At 34.0% G+C, this 16,280-nt stretch overlaps 1 protein-coding gene across 2 annotated transcripts in view; it reads right to left on the bottom strand.

Annotated features, from left to right (window-relative positions):
- Positions 1-16,280, bottom strand: part of CCDC175 (coiled-coil domain containing 175) — a 113,818-nt gene that overhangs the window by 39,750 nt on the left and 57,788 nt on the right. The window lies entirely within an intron of this gene.

Below are 16,280 nucleotides of genomic sequence, written 5' to 3' on the forward strand. Positions count from 1 at the left end.
AGCAGGAAAGATTTGGTGTACTAGGAGGTGAGAGGGAGGCACAGCCCAGGATTGGGCTTTGGGAGTCACTGAATCAACAGTGGCAGCAACACAGTGGTAGGAGCAGTGTCAGTGACAGAGAGCAGTGGTTCCAGAGATCTCAGTCCACAGGTAGCAGGGCTAGACTACTGATCAGAGGGAGATTGTATGGGCCTCTTTGCAGGTATTGTGGCAAGACTTTGTTGCTTTGCCCATACTTTCATCTGGATAACTATTGGTTCATAGTACAGGTCCCTAGAAGGATCTCTGAAAACAGCTGCACAAAACCTCTGAAGCATGGAACATTTACATCCTTCACCCTGGAAACAGAGCCCTACTTTACCAAAAATTTTAAAACCAAGCAATAGGTTGGGGAAATGAGCAAAAAACATAAAAAGCTACTGTGGTGACAAGGAAGACCAAAATACATACTCAGAAGATGATAACAAAGTCAAAACTTTTACATCCAACATCTCCAAGAAAAATAAGAATTTGTCTCAGATCATGGAGGAGCTCAAAAAGAATTTTGAAAATAAAATAAGAGAGATAGAGGAAAAATTAGGAAGAAAAACAAGAGTGTTACAAAAGGAAATACAAAAAAACAAAATTGGCCAATGTACAAAAGCTCACTGAGGAAAATAATTCTTTAACTATTAGAACTGAGCAAATGGAAGTTAATGACTTTATGAGAAACAAAAGAAAAGAAAATCAAAAGAATGAAAAAACCCAGTTGGAATGAGAAAGACAAAACTTAAACAAGTAAAGAATTTGTGGACAACCTAATACAATGATAACAATAACATTTTATATTTAACATCTGATATTTTGAACTGGATGTTCCTAAGCATATCAAATAAAGTATGTTTAGAATAAAACGCATTATCAAAACCATCTCTCCCCTTAACCTGTTTCTAGTCATTTAAATCCTCAACATTGAGGTCCTTTGTTGTATCATTCTCACTCATGCAACATAACTATTTGGTTGCCAAGTCTTCTTAATTCTACCTCTAATAAAATCTCACATTTATTTTCTCTAACCACAACTATTCTCATGCAGGTCCTTATTTCTTATGCTATTATACCTCTTTTGTTCATTTTTGTTTTCATTTATGTCTGAATCTTTGGGATTCCATTTGGGGTTTTCTCAGCAAAGACACTGGAGTAGCTTGTATTTTCTTCTCCAGCTCATTTTATAGACAAGAAAATTGAGGTAAACAGGATTAAGTGATTCCCCTAGCTTGTAAATTAGGAAGATATCTTCCTAACTTTAGGCCCAGTCCTCTATCTACTGTAATGCCCTGTAATAATTTTATAATTGATTTCTCTGACTTGGATCTCTCTTCCCCTCTCCAAACTATTCTCCACCAAGCTACAAAACATATCCCTAAAATACCTTAAACTGTTCTCACTAAACTCCAGGGACCTTTTGTTATCTCTGGATAAATATACATTTTTAAAATCTGGCTTTTGAAGTTCTTCAAAAATTTTTGAGACTTTTAAGGCATAGTATAAATTATTTCCCATCACTCATCCTACAGTCCAGATAAGACTGGCCTTCTTGTTTTTCTTTACAAATTTGGCAATCCAGAGAGGAGTTGACTTCCAGGGGCCAAGATGGTAGGATAAGCAATGAATTTCTGTAACCTTTCTATAATCATCTCTAGGCAATCATAAAATAGCACCCTAAGCCAGAATCTGGAGTAGGAGAACCAATAAGGAGACAATAAAGAGAAAACAATCCTTTACTCCAGAAAACTTGAGAGGATCCAGAGGAGAAGTCCATCTTACTCAGGTAAGAGTGGAAAGTAGCAGTCCAAGACAGGAAAACTCCTTCCACCCAAGGAGAAGAACTCAAATTGTTTTTGTTTTGTTTTATTTTTTTTAAAGTAATTTTATAATTATAACATTTTTTGACAGTACATATGCGTAGGTGATTTTTTACAACATTATCCCTTGTACTCCCTTCTAGTCCGAATTTTTCTCCTCCTTCCCTCCAACCCCTCCCCTAGATGGCAGGCATTCCCATACATATTAAATATGTTATAATATATCCTAGGTACAATATATATGTGCAGAACCAAATTTTGTTTTTGTTGTTGTTGCAAAGGAAGAATTGGATTCAGAAGGTAAAAATAACCTGGGGAGAAAAACAAAAAATGCTAACAGTTTATACTCATTTCCCAGTGTTCCTTCTCTGGGTGTAGCTGATTCTGTCCATCATTGATCAATTGGAATTGGATTAGCTCTTCTCTATGTTGAAGATATCCACTTCCATCAGAATACATCCTCATATAGTATGGATGTTGAAGTGTATAATGATCTCCTAGTTCTCTTTCCCTGTAAGATCAGGAGTGAAACAAGGTTGCCCACTATCACCATTACTATTCAATATAGTACTAGAAACTCTAGCCTTGGCAATAAGAGCCGATAAAGAGATTCAAGGAATTAGAGTAGGAAATGAGGAAATCAAATTATCACTCTTTGCAGATGACATGATGATATACTTAGAGAACCCCAAAGACTCTGCAAAAAAGCTATTAGAAATAATTCAGAACTTTAGCAAAGTTGCAGGATGCAAAATAAATCCACATAAATCCTCAGCATTTTTATACATTACCAAAATAATCCAACAGCAAGAGATAAAAAGAGAAATTCCATTCAAAATAACGACCGGTAGTATAAAATATTTGGGAATATATCTACCAAAGGAAAGTCAGGAATTATATGAGCAAAATTACGAAACACTTGCCACAAAAATAAAGTCAGATTTAAATAATTGGAAAGACATTCAGTGCTCTTGGATAGGCCAAGTGAATATAATTAAGATGACAATACTCCCTAAACTAATCTTTTTATTTAGTGGTATACCAATCAGACTCCCAAGAAGCTATTTTAATGACCTAGAAAAATAACAACAAAATTCCTATGGAACAACAAAAGGTTGAGAATTTCAAGGGAAGTAATGAAAAAAAATTAAGTGAAGGTGGTCTAGCTGTACCTGATCTAGAACTATATTATAAAGCAACAGTCACCAAAACCATTTGGTATTGGTTAAGAAATAAGACTAGTTGATCAGTGGCATAGGTTAGGTTTACAGGGCAAGATAGTGAGTAAAAATAGCAATCTAGTGTTTGACAGATCCAAAGATCCCAAATTTTGGGATAAGAATTCATTATTTGACAAAAACTGCTGGGAAAACTGGAAATTAGTATGGCAGAAACTAGGCATGGACCCACATTTAACACCACATACTAAGATTAGATCAAAATGGGTCCAAGATTTATTCATAAAGAATGAAATCATAAATAAATTGGAGGAACATGGGATAGTTTACATCTCGGACTTGTGGAGGAGGAAGGAGTTTGTGTCCAAGGGAGAACTAGAGACCATTATTGATCACAAAATCGAAATTTTTGATTAAATCAAATTTAAAAGTTTCTGCACAAACAAAACTAATGCAAACAAGATTATAAGGGAAGTAACAAATTGGGAAAACATTTTTACAGTTAAAGGTCCTGATAAAGGCCTCATCTCCAAAATATATAGAGAATTGACTTTAATTTATAAGAAATCAAGCCATTCTCCAATTGATAAATGGTCAAAGGATATGAACAGACAATTCTCAGATAATGAAATTGAAACTATATCCACTCATATGAAAGAGTGTTCCAAATCACTATTGATCAGAGAAATGCAAATTAAGACAACTCTGAGATATCATTACACACCTGTCAGGTTGGCTAAGATGACAGGAACAAATAACGATGAATATTGGAGGGGCTGTGGGAAAACTGGGACACTGATGCATTGCTGGTGGAGTTGTGAAAGAATCCAACCATTCTGGAGAGTAATCTGGAATTATGCCCAAAAAGTTATCAAAATGTGCATACCCTTTGACCCAGCAGTGCTACTACTGGGCTTATATCCCAAGGAAATACTAAAGAAGGGAAAGGGACCTGTATGTGCCAAAATGTTTGTGAAGGTTATGGAATATTATTGTTCTGTAAGAAACGATCAACAGGAGGAATACAGAGAGGCTTGGAGAGACTTACATCAACTGATGCTGAGTGAAATGAGCAGAACTAGGGGATCATTATACACTTCAACAATGATACTGTATGAGGATGTATTCTGATGGAAGTGGGTATCTTCAACATAGAGAAGAGCTAATATAATTCCAATTGATCAATGATGGACAGAATCAGCTATATCCAGAAAAGGAACATTGGGAAATGAGTGTAAACTGTGAGCACTGGTTTTTTTTGTTTGTTTGTTTGTTTTGTTTTATTTTGTTTCTCTTCCCAGATTATTTTTACCTTGCGAATACAATCCTTCTTTTGCAACAACAACAATAAAATTTGGTTCTGCACATATATATTGTACCTAGGATATACTTTAACATATTTAATATGTATGGGAATGCCTGCCATCTAGGGGAGGGGGTGGAGGGAACGAGGGGAAAAACTCGGAACAGAAGGGAGTACAAGGGATAATGTAAAAAAAACAAGTTACCTATGCATATGTATTGTCAAAGAAAATGTTATAATTATAAAAATTAATAAAAAAACAAAATAAAAAAAATGATCTCCTAGTTCTGCTCATTTCACTCAGCATCAGTTGATGTAAGTCTCTCCAAGCCTCTCTGTATTCATCCTGCTGGTCATTTCTTACAGAACAATAATATTCCCAAATATTTTATACTATCCACAGTTATTTTGAATGGAATTTCTCTTTGTATCTCTTGCTGTTGGATTATGTTGGTAATGTATAAAAATGCTGAGGATTTATGTGGATTTATTTTGTATCCAGAAACTTTGCTAAAGTTCTGAATTATTTCTAATAGCTTTTTTGCAGAGTCTTTGGGGTTCTCTAAGTATACCATCATGTCATCTGCAAAGAGTGATAGTTTGATTTCCTCATTACCTACTCTAATTCCTTGAATCTCTTTCTCGGCTCTTATTGCCGAGGCTAGCATTTCTAGTACAATATTGAATAGTAATGGTGATAGTGGGCAACCTTGTTTCACTCCTGATCTTACTGGGAAAGATTCCAATTTATCACCATTACATATGATGTTTACTGACGGTTTTAAATATATGCTCTTATTATTTTAAGGAGTAGTCCATTTATTCCTATACTCTCAAGTGTTTTTAGTAGGAATGGATGTTGGATTTTATCAAATGCTTTTTCTGCATCTATTGAGATGATCATATGGTTTTTGTTAATTTGGTTATTGATACAGTCGATTATGCTAATAGTTTTCCTAATATTGAACCAGCCCTGCATTCCTGGTATAAATCCCACTTGGTCATAGTGTATTAACCTGGGGATGATTTTCTGTAGTCTTTTTGCTAATATTTTATTTAAGATTTTAGCATCAATATTCATCAGGGAGATTGGTCTATAATTTTCTTTCTCAGTTTTCAGCCTACCTGGTTTAGGTATCTGTACCATGTCTGTGTCATAAAAGGAATTTGGTAGGACTCCTTCAATCCCTATTTTTTCAAATACTTTATATAGCATTGGAGTTAGTTGTTCTTTTACATGTTTGTTAGAATTCACATGTAAATCCATCTGGTCCTGGGGACTTTTTTTAAGGGAGTTGGCTAATAGCTTGTTCTATTTCTTTTTCTGAAATGGGACTATTTAGACTATTTACTTCTTCCTCTGTTAATCTGAGAAAGCTATATTTTTGAAGGCATTCTTCCATTTCATTTAAGTTATCGAATTTAGTGCCATAAAGTTGGGCAAAGTAGCTCCTAACTATTGTTCTAATTTCCTCTTCATTAGTGGCAATTTCTCCCTTTTCATTTTTAAGACTAACAATTTGCTTTTCCTCTTTACTTTTTAAAATCAGATTTACTAAGGGTTTGTCTATTTTGTTTGTTTTTTCATAGAACCAACTCTTAGTTTTACTAATTAATTCAATAGTTTTTTTACTTTCAATTTTATTAATCTCACCTTTTATTTTTAGAATTTCAAGTTTCATGTTTGTATAGGGGTTTTTAATTTGTTCCTTTTCTAGCATTTTTAGTTGTAAACCCTATTTGTTGACCTTCTCTTTCTCTATTTTATGCAAGTAGGTCTCTAGAGATATAAAACTTCCCCTTATTACTTCTTTGGCTGTATCCCACACATTTTGGTATGATGTCTCATTATTGTCATTTTCTTGGGTGAAGTTATTAATTATGTCTATGATTTGCTGTTTTACCCAATCATTCTTTAATATGAGATTATTTAGTTTCCAATTATTTTTTGTTCTATTTTCCCCTGGCTTTTTATTGAATGTAATTGTTATCTGAAAAGGATGCCTTACTGCATTTGATCTTGAGGTTTTTATGTCCTAGTATATAATCAATTTTTGTATAGGTTCCATGAACTGCTGAGAAGAAAGTGTTCTCCTTTCTGTCTCCATTTAGCTTTCACCAAAAATCTATCATATCAAACTTTTCTAGTATTCTATTTACCTCTTTGACTTATTTATTTTGTGGTTTGATTAATCTAATTCTTCAAGTGCAAGGTTTATCTAATTCTGAGTGGGAGTGAGATCTCCCACTATTATGGTTGTGCTGTCTATTTCTTCTTGCAGCTCTCTTAATTTCTCTTTTAAACATTTAGATGCTACACCACTTGGTGGGTGTATGTTTAATATGATGCTGCTTCATTATCTATGCTACCCTTTAGCAAGATATAATGCCCTTCCTTATCTCTTTTAATTAAATCAATTTTTGTTTTTGCTTGATTTGAGATGAGGATGGCTACCCCTGCTTTTTTGGCTTCACCTGAAGCATAGTAGATTCTGTTCCACCCTTTTACTTTTATTTTGAATGTATCACCTTGTTTCATGTGTGTTTCCTGTAAACAACATATAGTAAGATTTTGGCTTTTAATCCAGTCTGCTAACTGCTTCCTCTTTATGGGGGAGTTTACCCCATTCACATTTATGGTTAGAATGACTAATTCTATATTGCTTGTCATCCTGTTAACCTCTGCTTATGCTTTTCTCCTTTCCTTCCCTCTTACCCCCCTCCCCAGTATTAAAACTTGTGAGCACCACTTGCTTTTCACAACCCTCCCTTTTTAGTATCCCTCCTGCACCTTAAAGTTCCTCCCCCTATTTTACCCTTTTTCCTCACAATTTCTGTATTCCCTTCCCCTTAGCTTTCTCCTTTCCTCCAACTTTTCAATGAAGTGGAAGAAGTTTCACCATAAATCGAATATGTCTATTGATACACACTATGTTCATCCCCCTCCTTTCTTTCTCTCAGATATAATAGGTTACCTTTGCCTCTTCATGAGATATAGTACCACCACTTTACCCTTTTTTATGAAAAATTTCCTTTCCACCTCTAGTTTCTAGGATAAATTATACATTTGTTCTTTACATATCTTTATGGCAGAAATAAAGTTCTCAAGATTTCTTTTTACCTTTTTAGAAATCTCTTGAGTTTTGTATTTGAAGATCAAACATTTTGTGTAGATCTGGTTTTTTCATCAAGAACAGATGGAATTTATTTATTTCCTTAAATGTCCATCTTCTTCCCTGGAAAGAGATGCTCATTTTTGCTGGGTGAGTTATTCTTGGCTGCATACCAAGTTCCTTAGCTTTTCAGAATATCATATTCCAGGTCCTGTGCTCCTTTAATGTGGACGCTGCTAGATCCTGGGTTATCCTTATTGTGGCTCCTCTGTATCTGAATTGCTTTTTTCTAGCAGCTTCCAATATTTTTTCCTTCATCTGATGGTTCTTGAACATGGCCACTATATTTCTTGGCATTTTGATTTTAGGATCCCTTTCAGTAGGTGATCGTTGAATTTTTTCAATGTCTATTTTACCCTCTGTTTCTAAAATGTCTGGCAGTTCTCTTTGATAATTTCCTGGAAAATAGGGTCCAGGCTCTTTTTTTCCTCACATTTTTCAGGGAGTCCGATTATTCTCAAATTGTCTCTCCTGGATCTGTTTTCCAGGTCTGATGTCTTTCCAATAAGGTACTTGACATTCTTTTCAATTGTTTCGTTTTTCTGGTTTTGCTTGATTACTTCTTGGTTTCTCCTTGAGTCATTCATTTCTACTTGTGTGATTCTAATTTTCAATGATGTATTTTCTTCACTCATTTTTTAAATATCTTTTCGTAATTGTCCAATTGAGTTTTTAAGTGAATTTTTTTCTTCTATGGAATTTTTTTCCATTTCTTCAATTTTATTTTTTAGAGTGTTTTCTTTTTCCAACTCACTAATTTTATTTCTCAATGATTTGATCTCTTTATCCACTCTGGATGACTTCTCCATACTCTCTTGCCAAGCTTCCCTTTTCTTTTCCCATTTCTCTTCTAGCTCTCTTGTGAGAGCCTTTTTGATTTCCTCTATGAGAGTCTTGTGTTTTGAGGAGCTGATCATATCCCCCTTAGGGGATTCCTCTGGAGACAGTCTGCTTTTAGTCTCCTCAGGGTTTGAAATCTGCTCTCCATCCATACAGAAGCCCTTTTAACTTTTTTGTTCATTTTGTCAGAGTGGAATAAAAAAAAAAAAACAAATTGACAAGAGAAACAATTGGTCTGTTTCTGGAGGGGGAATAGGGCTAGATGGTGTTACTAGGCTTCCTCTACAGACTGTGGGAGACAGCAGCAAGGCACTAACAGGACAGTGATGGCTGCACTGAGTTTGCGCTCTGAGGCTCTAAGAAAGCTCTGAGTCATTCCGGGTGGGGGTGGGGGTGGCCGGGACCGAGAGAGGCTAGCTTTCCGGGGTTTTATTCTTTACCTCCAGTGATTACACCTTCTCTGCTGCTCCTGGCCTGCTGTCAAGACAGAATATCCACACTGGGGTAAAGGTCGTTTTGCAGAAACGAAAGAGATTGCACCCCTCTCCCCCTCGGGTCTGAGCAGTGTGAGCTGCCTGCCTTGCTCTGGCTGCTTGCCCTCAGCCTGCACCCAATCTGTTCGTCCCCTCCCCTGAGGAAACACAGACCTTTTCTGGCGAAGTACAAGGATGTCTAATGTTCATGATTATTTCAGATACAAAAATTCAGTGAAGAAAATAACTCCTTAAAGAATACAATTGGCCAAATAGAAAAGAAAGTAAAAAACCTGAAGAAAACAACTTTAAAACTTAAAATTGGACAAGTGGAAGCTAACAACTATATGAGACATCAAAAATCAAACAGCTTCCAACAAATAAAAAAGAGAAGGAAATGAAAAATATCTACTAGGAAAACCAATTGAGTTGGAAAATGAATTCAGTAGAATATCAGAATTACCTAAAAGTCATAATCAAAGGGAGGACTTGGACAGCATCTTTCAAGAAATTATGAAGAAAAATTCCTGGAACTAGAGAGTCAAACAGACATTGAAAAATCCACTGATCACTTCAGGAAAGAGACCCCAAAATAAAAACTCTAAGGACCATAATAGCCAAATTCCAGAACTATTAGGCTAAAAAAAATTACAAGTGGCCAAAAAAAAAAAAATACAAATACCAGAGAGCCACAAGTAAGATTACACAGAACCTAGCAGAAGCATCATTAAAGAACCAGAGGTTGTAGAATATGCTATTCTGGAAGATAATGGAACTAAAACTCATCCAAGGATCAACTACCTGGTGAAATTAAGCATAATACTTCAAAAGTCATTTGATGAAATAGAAGGATTTCAAGCTTTCACAAGTTAAAGAGCAGAACTAAATAAAAAATTTGACCTCTGATATCAAGATTTAAGAGAATCATAAACAGGTAAAAAGGGGGAAAAAGCGATTCAATAGAGCTAAACTATTCACATCTGTACATGGGACTGGTAATTCTTAATAATTGTATCATCAATCATATAGTTAGAAGGAATACACATAAACAAAGGGTGTGGTTATAAGGTGAATTTGAGGGAATGACAAAAAAAATTGTGATGAGAAAAAGGAGTACACTGGGTATCAAAAGAAGGGAGATGTAGAATGTGATCAATTATTTCACACAAAGAACCAGAAAAGACCTCTTCCTGTGAAGGAAAAGAGGGGATAATGAGCAATGAGCATCATTTGAACCTTATTCTCATTGGTATTGGCTCAAATTAGAAATAACATACATAATCAATTGAAAATAGAAATCTTGATAGGCAAGTAGGAGGGGAAGAGATTAAAAAAGAGAAGGGACTAATAAAAGGGAGGGCAGAGAAGAAGAGGTGGTAGACAAGCAAATTACTGGTGGAAAAAAAAAAGAATGAAAAGAGTAAGGGTATAAACAGGAGGAAGAATAGTATAAAGGGAAATACATAGGTAGTAATTGTAACTGTGAAAGTAAATGAGATGAACCCTCCCATAAAATAGAAGAGGATAGCAGAGTGGATCAAAAAATAGAATCCTAGCATATGCTGTTTACAAGAAACACACTTAAAGTAGAGAGATTCCCCCAGAGTAAAGGTAAGGGTTTGAAGCAGAAGCTATTATGGTTCAGCTAAAGTTAAAAAAAAAAAAATGCAGGAGTAACGATCCTGATATCAGAAATGCAAAAGCAAAAATCGGCCTAATTAAATGAGATGAAGGAAACTACATTCTGCTGGAAAGGTACCATAGACAATGAAACAATATCAGTACTAAAAATATATGCACCAAGTGGCACAGCATCAAAATTCTTATAGGAGAAACTAAATGAACTACAGGAAGATATATATAGCAAAATTATACTAGTGGGGGATCTCAACTGCCCCTTCTCAAAACTCAATAAATCCAACCAAAAATAAACAAGAAGGAAATATAATATTAGATAAGTTAGATATTACAGAAAGGAATATGCCTTTAAACAGCACATGACATCTAGACAAAAATAGACTATGTAATAGGGCATAAAAATATATTCTTCTTAGATCGTAATGCAATAAAAATATTCAAAAAGAGCAGCAAAAATATAGATTAAAAGTTAATGGGAAACAAAATAATTTGATCCTAAAGAATAAATGGGTCAAGGAACAAATCAAATTCAAATTTCACCAAACTGAAAATCCTAAAAATCAAAAATAGCTTAATAAAATTGAAAGTAAAAAAACAATAACAAAAAAACATTGAGCTAATAAGTCTAGAAGCTAGTTTTATGGGAAAATAATCCAATAAGCCAGAAAAGCCATTGATTAATTAAGAAAAAGAAAGAAGAAAACCAAATGTCCAGTATAAAAATGAAGGATGAAACCATCACCAATGAAGAAGAAATTAAAAATTGGGAAATATTTTGATTAATTATATGTCAAAATATCTGGCAGTCTGAGCAAAATAATAAATCAAGAAATAGAATGTCTAAATAACCCCATTAGAAAAAGAAACTGAATAAGCCATCAATGTGGTACTCCCTAGGAAAAATCTCCAAAGTCAGATGGGGTCACTAATTGTACCAAACATTTGAGAAACAATTCTAATACTAAAAATACTATTTGGAAAAATGGGTGAAGCAGAAGCAATACAAACATGATGCTGAAACCCAAACCAGGAAGAGCTAAAGCAGACAAATAAAATGAATAATATTAATGAAAAACTTAAGAGCAAAATACTAGCAAAGAAATTACAACAATGTATTACAAGTATTACCACTATCATCAGGTGGGATTTACACCAGAAATGCAAGGTTGGTTCAATATTAGGAAAATCATCAATATAATTGAACATATCAAAAAATCAATAGAAATCATATGATTATCTCAATAGATGCTGACAAAATACAGCATCGATTTGTCACTATAGTGAGCATAAGAATAAAGAGAACATTTCTTAAAATTTATCTAAAACCAAATCATTTTAGGTTTTAAACAATCATGATTGTTTAAAACATTATATATAATAATATATAAACATTATATATAATACATAATTATATATAATATAATGTTTTAAGCATTATATTACATCTATAATATAATTGTTGATTGTACAATTATATTAACAAACATTATATGTAATGAGGATAAAGTAAAACTCTTCCTAATAAGATCGAAGTTAAGCAAGAATGCCCATTATTCAGTACTGTATTAGAAATGTTAACTGTAACAATAATATAATAATAACAATATTATAACAATAATAATATATAGAAAAAAATAGGATGGAGGGAAATACAGAGCTGTTAATCATAGCTGTGAATGTGAATGGGATGAACTCTTCCATGAAATGAAAGTGAATAGCAGAGTGGATTAAAAAACAGAATCCTACAATATGTTTTTTACAAGAAACACATTTGAAACAGAGATAGATACATCCAGAGTAAGGGTAAAAGACTAAAGCAGAATTTATTATACTTCAACTGAAGCAAGAAAAAATGGGAGCAGCCATTCTGACTTCAGATAAAGCAAAAGTGAAAGGCAATCTAATTAAAAGGATAAGGAAGGAAGTTATATCTTGTTAAAGAGTACCATAGACAATAATATAATATCGACACTAAATATATATGCACCAAGTGGTAGAACATGCAAATTCTTAGAGAAATTAAGCCAATTGCAGGAAGAAATAGACAGCAAAACTGTATCAGTGGGGGGACCTCAATGTCTCCCTCTCAGAATTAGATAAATTCAACTACAAAATAAATAAGAAAGAAACTAGGGAAGTTAGTAGAATCCTAGAAAATTTAGACATGATAGATCTCTGAGGAAATTGAATAGAGACAGAAATAAATACACTTTTTTTCTCAGCAGTACAGGGCACCCACACAAAAATTGCATAAAAATCTCAAATCAAATGCAGAAAGGCAAAAATGGTAAATGCTTCCTTTTCAGACCACAATGAAATAAAAATTATATTCAATCAAAAGCCAGGGAAAGATGAACTGAAAACCAATTGGAAAAGAATTTAATTCTAAAAAATGAGTAGTTTAAACAATAAATTATATTAACAATCAATAATTTCATCCAAGAGAATGACAATAATGAGACAACAAATCAAAACATATTGGATGTAGCCAAAGCAGTTCTTAAGGAAAATTTTATATCTCTAAGTAGTAATATGAATAAAACAGAACAAGTGGAGATCAACTAATTGGGCATGCAACTAAAATAACTAGAAAAAGAACAAACAAAAAATCTCAAATACAAAATAAGAAATCTGAAACTCAAAGGAGAGATCAATAAAATTGAAACTAAGAAAATTATTGAACTTATTAATAAAACTAAGAGTTGATTTTATGAAAAAAATCAACAAAATAGATAAATCTTTCATTAACTTGATTAAAAAAAAAAAGAAAGGAAAAACCCCCAAATTACCAACATCAAAACTGAAAAAGGTGAACTTACTACCAATGGAAAAGAAATTTTAAAAATAATTAGGAGCTATTTTGCCCAACTATGTGCCAGAAAATCTGACAATCTAATTGAAATAGATGCATATTTTGAAAAAATATAAATTGTCCAGATTAACAGAAAAAGAAATAAATTACTTAATTACTTAAATAGTCCTAATATATAAAAAGAATTTGAACACGACACCAACTAGATGGATTTACAAGTGAATTCTACCAAACATTTAAACAACAATTCATTCCAATACTATGTCAACTATTTGGAAAAATAGGTAAAGGAGTACTGCCAAATTCCTTCTATAGCATAAATATGATATTAATACCTAAACCAGAATGAATCAAAACAGAGAAAGAAAATTACAAACCAATTTCCCTGATGCAAAAATTTTAAATAAAATTAGCAGAGATTACAACAATTTATCCTTGGATAATATATTATGACCAAGTGAAATTTTTGAGGTGGCAAAGAATTAGAAAATCAGTATGTGCCCATCTACTAGAGAATGGCTGAATAAGTTATGATATATGAAAACAATGAAATTGGGTTTTTTTTGTATTTTTGTATAAAAAATTATGAACAAGCTGATTTTAGAAAGACCTGGAATGATTTACATGAACTGATGCTGAGTGAAATAAGCAGAACCAGGAATACATTGTACATAGTAACAGCAAGATTGTGCAATAATCAACTATTAAAGACTTGGTTCTTCTCCGCAGTTCAGTGATCCAAGGCAATCTCAATAAATTTTGAATAGAAAACACTATCTGCATCGAGAGAGAGAAATAGGGAGACTGAAAGCAAATCAATAAATGCCATGTTCACTTTTTTTCTTCTGTTTTTTTTTTTTCTCTCCCATTTTTTTTGCTTTTGTTTTGATTTTTCTCTCTCAACATAATTCATAAGGAAATATAAAAAAATAAAATACATGAATAACCCCCCAAAATAAAGCAACTTAAAAAAGAAAAACATAATAACTCTGATCAATACATCCATCAAATGAAGTGTTTATATTTTAATGAGGAGTTGATCCTAATGTCTTCAGGACCAGCAGAAGAATTTAAATATTAGAAGAATTGGTGAGTGGTTTTAAGTTTTGATGATCTTAAAAGAATAAAGGAAAGAGAGGGAAAGAGATTCACCAAGAAAGGAAAAAACAATAATGGTATAGGAATTTAACTTATATAATTGAGGTGTGCAAATAAAAATTTATATATACAAATAAGGAAGGAGTAGGGGGAGTGAACATCACTTGAACTTCACTTCCATCTAAACAGGTCAACAACAGGGTGGAATACAGATGTTATTAAAAGGGAAAGAGAAGGGGGAAGAAGAAAAAGGAAGAGTAAATTCAGGAAGGGATTAGTTGTATGTAAAACAAATTAACTCACAGGAATTAAAAAGAAGGATTTAAAAGAAAAGAAAGATATTGTGATTGGGCTCTGAGTGGAAGAAAAGAAGATGGAAATAGGAGCTGAAGCAGATTACATAAAATATAGAGCACTGTGCTGAAGCCTAAAGGAAAGTAGACTGAAAACCAGCAGAAGCTAGCCAGTTAGTTCTCTTCCCCTCAGAAGTTTCTTAGGTTAAGAACTGAGGCCAGTGAACAGGGAATTCTTCAACGTGAGAAAAGGCTGGGATTTGGTGCAAAGGCAGGGAATTTGGGGGAACCCCCTTCTGGTGGCACAGGGATTCTCTGTAAAGGAATTTACAAACCCAAAAACCTAGATTGATAAAAGAGGTTTAATAAACCCCTAGGGAATTGAGAAGTAAAGTTATAAATCCTGACAGAGAGCCATAAAGTCTCGTTAGGGAAATAGGTGAGGATAAACAGAGGATAACACTAGAAAAGAATATTATTCCAGTGGTCAGAAGCTTCCTTGACACAGCATGGCATAGTCTAGCATGGCATACCATGGCATATTTAGAACCTCTGCAAAGAGGGGATTTTAGATCGGCTCTTTTATAATAGTACCTTTGGCTACAAGCTGAAGGGAGCTGAAGGTTTCAGCCTGAACTAGAATTTGAATAGAATTGAGTTTCTTTAATTCAATAGGGTTGGAATTCTTCTGCTCAAGACTGAACCAACCCCACCTAGATAACAAAATGAAACTGTTTGTCTTGTTTCCCTCCTGTGGGGTCCCTCACTGAGGTAGAATTGAAGGAGATTTAGGTTTCATTTTTAGGAATCATTGTGATGAGAGATAGGAAAGGGGGGAATCTTGTTGTCGGTGCAAAGATCCCATGAGGCACAGTGCCCCCTATAAATGAATTTACAGGCCCAAAAACCTAGATTGATAAATAAAAGGTTTATTGTAGGAATTTGGAAGTAAAGTTTAGTTAGAAAGACGCCAAGGCCAAAGGTGGTTGATAGGCGGGCAGGAACCCTTACATGGCCGGAAGGATACCATGTTTGGGGGGAAGGGCTCCTGCAAAGAGAGAGCTCCAGCTTGGCTCTTTTATACCTAAAAGGAACTTGTGGGCAGTGCCCCAAGTTCTGGCGGGCTTTTCAGATAAGGAAGAAATTGTTGGGGGTTGGGGAAACCTGAGCAGATAGTGGGGGCTGGGCCTGGATATTCAAAAGGGTGCTTTTTAACCAGGATTTGTGAATCAAGGTCAGCCACGGGGGTTGGGAAATCAGAAAGGAATCTTAAAGGGACCTCAACCCCTATCAAGTGCATTGCTTGTCAGTCATTACCCTTCTCACACTACAAAACATACATACAAAGAGCTTGTGTATAATATTTCAAGAAATCATTATTTTTATGAACAGTAGGGGGAAATGAAAATAATAAGAACTCACTGTCATCTTCTAAAAGAAATCCCAAAATGAAAACTCCTAAGAACATTGGAAACAAAATTCAGAGTTTCTTGCAAAAAAAAAATTGTAAACAGCCAGTGAGAATTGAAGAATAGTCAAGATTACAAGAAGATTTGTCAGCTACCACTATAAGTGGTAGGAATCATGGAAAAATAAAAGATATAAGCTCAATAAAAATTAACTTCCCC

The sequence above is a fragment of the Sminthopsis crassicaudata genome, chromosome 2 (assembly GCF_048593235.1).
Source record: "Sminthopsis crassicaudata isolate SCR6 chromosome 2, ASM4859323v1, whole genome shotgun sequence".
Lineage (NCBI taxonomy): Eukaryota > Metazoa > Chordata > Mammalia > Dasyuromorphia > Dasyuridae > Sminthopsis > Sminthopsis crassicaudata.